Source organism: Schistocerca gregaria, chromosome 2 (assembly GCF_023897955.1).
Source record: "Schistocerca gregaria isolate iqSchGreg1 chromosome 2, iqSchGreg1.2, whole genome shotgun sequence".
Classification (NCBI taxonomy): domain Eukaryota; kingdom Metazoa; phylum Arthropoda; class Insecta; order Orthoptera; family Acrididae; genus Schistocerca; species Schistocerca gregaria.
The window spans coordinates 492,867,415-492,878,986 of NC_064921.1; positions in this window are offsets into that span (position 1 = coordinate 492,867,415).

The following is an 11,572-nucleotide window of genomic DNA, read 5'->3' on the forward strand; positions in this document are numbered from 1 at the left end:
GTCTCCACCTTTATATTCAAATGAAGAATTCACGTGATAGTGCCTCTTATGACCAACAACAAAATGGAAAATCACCAGTCTAACCGAGATACGGATCGCTTACGAACGAGCGGCTTTCAACCCACACTTCGTTCAGCAACTGTTTTAGCATAAAATCGCCAACCACGAGAAACCTAATCCTAAACTACAACACACTGTAGCTACTACTGCTACCTCAGACAAAATTCTAAGTTCCCACATAAATCAGTCACTTCACGCTTTTCGCCCCACAAAGTGAGATTAAATTATCAAAGACTGGCTTAAATACCTTTCGGACAAGCCGATAACAATCTCATGGAATTTTCCTAAACGATTGTAACTTTTAACTCAAACACTCCCGAATCTAACCGCGATTCGGATTGATCTTAGTCCAGCTACCAACCAACAGCTACTATTAACTGAAACCAAGAACTACTTACAACGAACAAACATAGCACGATAATTCTCCCTTTTAACAACAGTTGTTATTTCTTTTGCGACTGTCATTGGAGTCTTGCGGTGGCCAGCCTCGCCGTAGATATTATCTTTGCCGGAAGCGCAACTCTGCAGTCGTCCGTACGTGGTAAACTCGCTGAATTTGATCTGATTCTGCTGCTCAGATATTTTCGGGTGACGATGTCTAAAACATTTTAAAAAAATAAAAGTGAGAACACTTTCCAAACAACTCATTACACCCACTTTTCTTTTCATAACAGCAAATTTTGATAACAGATGAGGCGACACCTACTTCTAATGCCGATTTAACGCAATACAAATTTTGGCGCATTACAATGCCTCCTTCTCGCCTCTCCAACAGATAGCTGACACAAATAACAATTGCCTTACCACTATTACTTTAGAATTAACACGAACAAAGTTTAAATTGGTAGGTATTATTCACCCTTCCTTTAAGGGTTTCCCAGGGAGTGTAAGGTAACATTTGTTTCATCGTGGTTTTCCTTTAGTTATAATTTTTAATATACAGTCTCTCAGCTCATCGGTTTTACTCATCGTGGAAGACATCGATACACTAATTCAAGCCCATACATTGAAAAACAATGGGTAGTTTTAAAACATGCTCTTATCCTAACCGACCAGTAGGAGCGCGAGGGTTGTAGTCTCTCCCTGATGTTATTCAATCTGTATACTGACCAAGCAGTAAAGGAAACAAAAGAAAAATTTGGAGTAGGTATTAAAATCCATGGGGAAGAAATAAAAATTTTGAGGTTCGCAGGTGACATCGTAATTCTGTCAGAGACAGCAAAGGACTTGGAAGAGCACTTGAACGGAATGGATGGTGTCTTGAAAGGAGGATATAAGATGAACATCAACAAAAGCAATACGAGGATAATGGAATGTAGTCGAATTAAGTCGGGTGATGCTGAGGAAATTAGATTAGGAAATGAGAAACTTAAAGTAGTAAAGGAGTTTTGCTATTTGAGGAGCAAAATAACTGATGATGGTCGAAGTAGAGACGATATAAAATGTAAACTGGCAATGGCAAGGAATGCGTTTCTGAAGAAGAGAAATTTGTTAACATCGAGTATAGATTTAAGTGTCAGGAAGACATTTCTGAAAGTATTTGTATGGAGTGTAGCCATGTATGGAAGTTAAACATGGACAATAAATAGTTTGGACAAGAAGAGAATAGAAGCTTTTGAAATGTAGTCCTACAGAAGAATGTTGACGATTAGGTGGGTAGATCACGTAACTAATGAGGAGGTATTGAATAGGATTGGGGAGAAGAGAAGTTTGTGGCACAACTTGACTATAAGAAGGGATCGGTTGGTAGGACATGTCCTGAGGCATCAAGGGATCACAAATTTAGCATTGGAGGGCAGCGTGGAGGGTAAAAATCGTAGAGGGAGACCAAAAGATGACTACACTAAGCAGATTCAGAAGGATGTAGGTTGCAGTAGGTACTGGGAGATGAAGAAGCTTGCACAGGATAGAGTAGCATGGAGAGCTGCATCAAACCAGTCTCAGGACTGAAGACCACAACAACAACAACAGAAAGTAAACTAGTAAGAACAAGCTCAATGATAGTATCAAAGGCTTTATGATAATATTAGGGAGGTGAAGGATAGTAAATTAGAAACCAATAAGAATGAGGCTAATGTTAAAATAGATAAGCTTAATGATAAGATTGAAGTGGCGACCCTGTGGTCCAGGATGCGCTACTGAACGTGTCCTTGAAAAGTAGTACATTCTGAAGGGGACAGACGATAGAAACTTGTTTTCTGTTGAGCCGAGTATGAAAGTGCCGACTTTGGTTGGTTGTGATTCGCAGAGTTCAGGCATCTCCTGAAGATATTGGATTGTAATTGTGAAGAACAGGTTAGAGGTAGAAATAAGTTTGTGCAGTTGCTAACTTTATTCCACGGGTGGTGCCGTAAGCTGAGAATATAGCACCAACTGACTGCAACAGCATCGTCTGCTTTGGCTACAGCTTCAGCTTCACCTAATAGTACTACTCCTGCGCTTCTTGCGGCTGCAGCAGCAGCATCAGTTCAGCTTCACCAACTGTCGAAGTTCGTGCATTTCATATGGCTGCAGCAGCAGCGTCGGAGTCGGGGTCGGCTTCGCCAGCGTCTTCACTCTCGGCTTCGGCAGCGGCTAAGGCGGCGTGTCGAGTTAATTGCGATAAGGAGGAGGCACGACAGTCACAATATTAAGTGTCAAAAGATAATTCGGTTGTTCTTTTATTGTTTGTTATGAGTGGATGTTTTTCGACAAGTGAAGGGAATACTCTTGGTGATTTAGTTTGGGGACAATTTGCCGATTAAACTAAGGTATGGGCCTGGAGTGACTTTCAAAAACTAAGAAGTATTCTTCATAGAGTTGGTTCAAAATTTCAGGGCATAAGTAGTAATTATTTAAAATGGACGCTTATCAATGCGACAAGTTTGAGCAGCTATTAGACAGTAATTAAGCGGGGAAGATGATTAATTATTGAGAGAATGAAAATATATTTATGGCTGAGGGGGTGAGAATTATAAAACAAGTCGATACGTTGGTATTCAAGTTATGCAACGATATTGTTGTAACGTGGTTGCCATGTACAGAAGTTATCTCTGATTTATATTGTCATTTAAACAGTGCCACGTAAAAAGAATATTATTTAAATGTGCAGACAAGCACGCAGCAGTTAGCACGCTCTACAAAATTTGGTTGTGGCTTTGAATTGGAAAGATATTTATATGGCATTTCGAGTGAGTAATGTCGTAGAGTTACACACTGTAAGATTCAATTTGTGTCTGTGAGTAGTGAGGGTGAGTAGCACATTTTTCATCCAGCATATACTATAGTACACAGCATTTTCCACTGAAGCTGAGCTCGTCTTTGAACATATTTATTCATACGAATCTTGTACATCTTTTGATAATCAGATGCGTTATTAACGTTATTATTATCATATTTCGGTGGCTACCGCTTGCCTATCAAAGCACAAATAGTATCTGTAGCAATTACGTAGTACACAATATCTTCGTAGTAGTATGTACTGTGGGCTGTATCAGGAGCATTTCAACATCGAAGTGAGAGTGTCTAAGTTGTGATCTGGACGACTTCATTTCCAATACAGAAGTTTACGCCCGCAAGTTACCTTAGGCATAGTGCTACCTGCGAAGTCGAGTGACGTATTTCGACATTAGAGCTAACATAGCAGAGTGACAGCTGAGTGAAACTAATGTCTTTATTTCTGCTGCGCGACGTTTTTCTCCCCTTACCTGTCACTGTGCCTCTGGACTGTCTAATCGTTTTGTTTCCACGAGAGTGGTCGGGTCTGTAGGTTGGCGCAGTATAGCTTTTACCACAGTTCCTCAGAAACTACTTCTATTGAAATTGCATACCTACGGAGTTTCGACTCAGTTGTGAGAATGAGTGGGGAAGGTCACAGCTCATAGTAACTGAAGGAAAGTCATCGTATAAAACAGAAGTGGTATCTTGTGTTTCCCAGGGAATTGTAGGGCCGTCTGCTGTTCCTAATCTATATAAACGATTTAGAGATAATCTGAACAAGGCTCTTAGATTGTTTGCAGATGATGTTGTCATTTACCGTCTTGCAAAGTCATCATGTAATCGAATCCAATTGCAAAATTATGTGGACAAGACATGTGCAGGGTGAGAAACGTGACAGTCGTCTGTAAATAATGAAAGTGTAAAGTCAGCCAGATGAGTACTAAAAGCAATCTGCTAAATTTCGATTACACTATAAAGCCTGTGAATTCAGCTAAATACATAGGGAATACAGTTACGAATAATTTACATTAGAACGAACCAAAGACAATGATTTATTGGCATAACACTTCGAAGATGGAACAAGTCTACTAAAGAGACTTCTCCATCCTCTTCTGGACTATTGCTGTCATCAGATATGATTGAGTAAGGACATAGGAAAAGTTCAGAGAAGGGCAGCTCGTTTTGTATTATAGTGAAATAGGGAAGAAAGTGTCACAGGATATGTGAGTTGGGGTGGCAATCATTAAAGCAAAGGCGTTTTCCGCTGCGGCGAGAATTTTCGTGAAATTTTAATCATCAACATTCTCCTCCAAATGCGAAAATATTTTGTTGGCGCCCACCTGGAGAGGTAGAAATGATTATTCAAATGGCTCTGAGCACTATGGGACTTAACAGCTGTGGTCATTAGTCCCCTAGAACATAGAACTACTTAAACCTAACTAACCTAAGGACATCACACACATCCATGCCCGAGGCAGGATTCGAACCTGCGACCGTAGCAGTCGGACGGTTCCGGACTGCGCGCCTAGAACCGCGAGACCACCGCGGCCGGCAGAAATGATTATTTTAATAAGAGAAATCAGAGCTTGCAAGGAGGTAATTTAGTGATTTTTTTTACCGCTCGCTTTTCGACAATGGAATGGTAGAGAAGTAGCTTGAAATAGGTTCGATGAACCTTCTGTCATGCACTTAGTTGTGTAGTCATGCCTATGTAGATCTAGATGTAAATTCAGTACGTAAACAAACAGTTTCATATTTTTGCCGACAAATACAGGAAATCAACAATAAGCGGTGGAGATGACTGTAACTTCAAATCATTTTTTCTGAAGAAGACAAAATATTAAATAAATCCGACAAGAATATTTCCTATTATCTGTTTTCGACGTTTACTAAGTCGAAACACAAATGTTTAGGCGTCCACTACTCGTAACAACTATAGTCAAAACAGGAAATCTGGGAAAATAAGCGAATAATATCTTCTCGGACTACTCATAGTATAATTTTCCACCATTTTAGATCCCTGGAAAACGATCTAACGTAAGCAATGACGCGAATCAGTGCGACGCCATTAGGACGTCATGCAACTGTCAACACCACTGGACAAGAATGATGTTATGCCCCGCCTATCCTTACCATGGGAAGCTCTCTGATTGGTCTATTACCAAAAAAAAAAAAAAAGAGGGCGTTACTTGGAAAGGAATTGAGAAGTGATTTTGAATAACCTGAGCTGCAAGTGGGAAAATATATGTGCTGACTTGGAAGCTGTCCGACTGGTCTATTTCCAAGAAATGAGTGAGGCTTAGGAAAGAGGGACGGAGGTGAGATCAGAGAGGTGGGAGAAGAAGGAGAGTATTGTGAGAGGATGTAGGAGAGGGAAGGGCGTTGCTTAGGAAGGAGGGCATGAACATGATGACGTCATATGTTTGCCCCTGCGTATAGGCAACTTAATAGTGAAAGGTCGAACTCAGTCCAAAGTGCCCACTGCAGTCTTTCCAGGGCACAAAATATCTCTTGTTCTTCTCCCATGAAGCAGAATGCCCACTACTCTACTACTCACATCTTTCGTGGAAGCAATATTCGTGGTCCCACACATCGCCCATCTGGCAGTCGCTTGTAGCGGGCTGGTCTCGGTTCGACACATTCTCATGTGGGGAATTTGCATGCTGTGTGCCGACCTGTCTCAGCAGCCACGACGGCTGCTGTTTGGTGAGTGTAGCGTGTTGCGCTGTCAGTCGGCGCTGAGTAGTCCAGCATGACCGTAGCCAGCGTCTTGCAATTTGTCACCCTCCCTGGAATGTGAACTTTTTCCGATAGACCATGTTGAAACGAGCCTTCTATCGAGTTTTCGCTGCTTTCCTAGAGTCGAATCAAGTACCATTTACACCCTCTGCCAGGATACATGCGCTTTATCAATGTGGAGCTCGCAGATTTACTCGCAAACGTCCATTGACGGGCCCATATAACTCTGCTGCACTCCTACACAACTGAATCAGTCTAAATATGTATCGCTACCCTCCATTTGACCAGTGAGACATGGTTAAAATTTTCACTGCTTCTGCTCCAGTAATAAATGCCACGCAGAAATCAAATTACTCCAAGAAAGACTTCGAAATACTGTCTCTGACTTGAAAAATGTACACCTCATACAGTTCATACACAGCCTCCAGCTGGCTCCTAGCCACTTCTGCCGATGATTTCCACATAGGTACAACAGGATAACTAGTCAATAGCGAAAAATTCACCCAAAGAGAATAGACTTTAATTTATAGTGAGACAAATGGAATGTATTGGTTAAGATTAAAATTCGACGAGTCCGCCTTGTTCACTGAACGCCACTTCCAGGTAGTTTCTGGATCCTCGGTGTAAGACTTCTGCCTACCGGTAACATGAACGCTCATTAAATGACCGAAATTTGTTCGTTAGAATTCTATGACCGTTTAAGCTTTCTGTCATCATTTTAGTCACAAAGGGTTACTGACCCTTGTATTCCGTAGTATAAACCACATTAAAGCACAACCTCAGCTCCTGTGCGTATACGACTCTCCTGCTAAACACGAAGGACACCTAACTGACTTTGTCATTTCATTGGTTTGAATCAGCTCCGTGAAATTTAACATTTAGCTTTTTCAGCCAGTCAGTCAGAATGCAAGGGTTTTCACAGGTAGCTTCCTGCTCTCACTATCAGTATTCTAATGCAAAGAGCTGCTTGCTGTCAAGAATTTGCAAATTTTATTTCTAAAAGGTATTGAAAAACACTTGTCATTGTATAAGGTTATGGAAGACATAATGACGAAAGTAATTTTCGCTTGATGTGTTACTACCAAACAACACAGCTCCGTGAAACTTGTTCCATAAGTAGAAAGAAGTGCAGCAGCGTAGCACACGAGGTAACAGTAAGAAATACACAAAGAGACAAACTGAAATGACACAGAATAAATTACACTGATGTGGTTGTGATTTACGACGGTCCCATGGACATCACAAAAGATAGGACGTGCATCTTACCAGGGTATGTGATTACCACAGACGATAGCGCATGCTCTGCAACATGCTCCCATACTGGCTACAAGGTTGGTAAGGACTCCTCCTGGTAAGGCGTTCCACGCCTCCAACACGGTGTCTGACAACGGCTGGATGGTCGTTGGTGCATGGGGACGAGCTGTAGAACATCTCCTCATCGCATCTCAGTCGAGCACGATCGGATGTGAGTCCACGAAAAGACAGGCCAGTCCATTTGCCTAATATCCTCTCATTCCAAGAACTCCTCTAACTGCGCTGTTCGATACGATCATGCATTGCCATTCATAAAAATGAATTCATGGATAAATACACCGTTGAAACGACGAATATGGGAAGGAGTACAACGTCATAATAGCGTTGTCTGCTTAGTGCGAAGTGTTCAGTGGTGTGGAGGTCAGTACGTTCATGCAACATCATTCCACCGGCTTGAATCCCATTGAGCACATGAGAGATGGTTTGGGGAGAAGTATTACAGCACGTCCACGTGTGCTAACGACATCAGCAGTTGTGACCCTTCACTGGTGGCGGAATGGAGAGCCCTACCGCAAAATGTCCTTGTCAACACTGCGGCATGGGAGCACGTTGCAGAGCACACAATGCCGTCCATGATGGTCACACACTTCTGTAAGATCGGTGTCCCGCCTTTTATGATGTTCAGGGACCATCATAAATCACGATGATTTCAGTGCCTTTATCGTCTTTGAAAAAAAGAGTCATTGCTATTCGCCATATTGCGAATTTATTTCAATTACGAGCTACATTATGTGATCAAAAGTATTCGGGCACCCCCAGAAACATACTTTTTTTGTATTAGGTCCATTGTGCTGCCACCTGCTGCTGGGTACTCCATATCAGCGACCTCAGTAGTCATTAGGCATCGTGAGAGAGCAGAATGGGGCGGCCCTCGGAACTCACGGACTTCGAACGTGGTCAGGTGACTGGATGTCACTTGTGGCATACGTCTGGACTCCAGATTTCCACACTCCCTAGATTCACTGTTTCCGATGTCATAATGAAGTGGAGACATGAAGGGACACGTACAACACAAAAGCGTACAGGTCGACCCCGTCTGTTGACTGGCAGAGACCGCCACAGCTGAAGAGCGTCGTTAGGTGTAATAAGCAGACATCTAACTAGACCATCACACAGGAATTCCAAACTTCATCAGGCTACACTGCAAGTGCTTTGAAAGTTAGGCGGAAGGTGAGAAAACTTGGATTTTATGGTTCAGTGTCTGCCCGTAAGCCACACATCACGCCGGTAAATGTCAAACGACGCCTCGCTTGGTGTAAGGAGCGTAAACACTGGACGATTGAACTGTGGAAAAAACGTTGTGTCGAGTGACGAATCACTGTATCCAATGTGGCGATCCGATGGCAGCATGTGGGTGTGGGGAATGCCCGGTGAACGTCATCTCCCAGCGTGTGCAGTGCCAACAGTAAAATTCGGAGACGGTAGTGTTATGGTGTGGTCGTGTTTTCATGGAGGAGGGTTGCACCCCTTGTGTTTTGTGTGGTACTATTACAGCACACGCCTACAGTGCTGTTTTAAGCACCTTCTTGCTCCCCACTGTTTAAGAGCAATTCGGGGATGGCGATTGCATCTTTCAACACGACCGAGCACCTATTCATTATACACGGCCTGTGGCGGAGTGGTTACACGACAATAACGTCACTGTAATGAACTGGCCTTCACAGAGTCCTGACCTGAATCATATACAACACCTTTGGGATGTTTTGGAACGCCGACTTCATGCCAGGCCTCATCGACTGACATCGATACCTCTTCTCAGTGAAGCACTCCGTGCAGAATGGGCTGCCATTTCCCACCTTCGAGCACCTGATTGAACGTTTGCCTGCGAGAGTAGAAGCTGTCATCAAGGCTAATGGTGAGCCGAAACCACACTGATTTCCTTCATTACTGATGAAGGGCACCACGACCTTGAGAGTCACTTTCAGCCAGGTGTCCGTATACTTTTGATCACATAGTGTATGTTATTTGTCAGTGATACAACATGCGACAGTTACTTTCCTCCTTAAGTTTTGCGCAGCAGTGTAAAAAACTTACTAGCCCTTATTGAGACCGGATCGTTGGTGCCGATGGCAGCCCCACTTAGAAGGATTGCAGAAAGTCCACCAGACTATATCCACACTGGACAACTCCCCCTCCACGCCCCTATGCTAGGCGGAAAGTGGCTCTGACTCCAACACTAGCGTAGAAAGGCGGCTACACACTAGGCCAGTGAAGGCCTACGAACGACAGACAACTGCTTCGTTGGCCGAAATTTGTTTAGTGCATACTGGCGGCAAATCGGAGCCAACGAAGCGGTTAGTCTTGGTAGCGGTTCGGTCTACTGGCAGTAATATGAAAGTGTTGGCAGTTGGTTGCCGCCGGGAACCAACTCCCCGTATGGACGCCTGGTCGATATTTGTGGTGTACCTAGAGCGGATGTGTGTTTAAATTTTGTAGGACAGAAGAAAAGTCGCTCTTCGCATTTAGTACGCTTCAGTGACCGGTTTCTCTATTTAATTTAACAAAAGCATCATCAGAAACCCTGAAATTTACAGTTGGCCATTAAATAAAAGAGTGAAGCCAGGCAATAAAACATCCTGAGTGTGACTTGTGTCTGCCCTGAAGAACTCAGTTTCAGCAGTCGTCGTTTCCCCTCCAGGCAGTGCCTCCTCTCGGCAAGGACGTATATTTATTGTGTTTAAAATATTGGAGTAGAGAGTGTAATACGGAGTAAACTTTAAGGCTGATAGAGTTTTATCGTGAACGGGAATGTTTATGAGCACATACGAACTGCGATTATAAAAATGAACTTAAAAGACTAGAGGCTTGAAGGTAAATAACTCAAAAATTTGGACGAGATATGCACGATGTGAAAAAGAAAATGGCGTCGTTATTGACATATTTTCGCCTTTCCCCGTGACCGAAAAAGAGAAACAAACAAAACTGCTGCTGGTACAGCTTTCCTAACAGAGGTATTATCTTTGAAAAGTTTAGAACCTACGCAATTAAATATCAATTCGAAATCTGAAGCTTTCATTAGAAAAAAAACTCCGATTCAGCTTTAAAGTAGACATTAATTTTGTTGTAGCACACTACTCCCTACTTCCTAAGAGACAGGTTGTCTACCAGCGTCATTTCTTTCTCTTCTTTTTCTGATGATCAGCTTCTTGGAGTAAAATAAATGCCGCACATATAACGACTGCTAAATCCTCTTTTTTCCTGTTCGATGAAATTGTAATTAAAACACTACTTTATAACAATAACAAAACATGAGAAACGTCGGCAAGTTGTCAGAGCCAACCGCAACTAAATATGGCCGACTCCCTTGGCGCCAAGCCCTCCGTTCCGTGTGGATGAGGAGCCAAACCCCAATGCACCGGCGACCAACTTTCGGGGGAATCCAGCCTCAGTCGTTCGTTGATCTTCCTTGGTCTAGTGTGTACGCACCTTCTGGCGTTAGGAACTTGCTTATTAATAATAGTGATGCTGTAACTGTTGGTTGGTAATATTTACTGGCAAAATGCAACCTAACATCAGATTTTGTACTTAGACTATTCTGTGTGGCCGTTTTTTAGTACGACTTTAAAAGCGAGAGAGATTATTAACTGATCACCGATGCGTCGGTTCTCGATTGTGTTCAGGAGACGTACTGATTGATTGCGCGAATAATTGACCTTTTGACCCGGATTGCCTTCACGCAATCAGAATCTTCGATGAAAATACCTAAGGGACCTATCTGAATATAAAAACTTGAATACAAATTAGTGGAATTTCGTAAGAGAAAGATTAACAGATCGTAAGTTGAACACATTAGTGGTCTCCCAAATACAATCGAGACACCGCGATAAAGAGCGAACCTGTAACAAAGCTCATATACAATTTGAACATCATTTTTGATTAGTGAAAGAAAAGAATAAGAAGAAATTTACTGCATAGTAAAATATTAATATATTTTGAACAAATTGGCTTTAAACTTCTACGCATTGACAAATACACAATAAATGCATGACTTACATCTGATATTTCTTTTGTAAATGGCGCAGTCCAATAATTGCTGCTTTGTCAGTCCGTTACTTCTTAAAATTAAAAGTCCTTGAGTGTGCTTAAGTACATTGTAGCCACACACGAGTTACTGAAATGTTTGTACGTCGTTTCACGTAGTTTTTACACAAAATAATAATACAACTTGTAGCAATGCTATGTAATACGCCTTGAAAGGTCTCTGTTGGAATCCTTTCATGTTAATTTCTTAAATCTGTTGCCATTTACGGCATAAATTCCT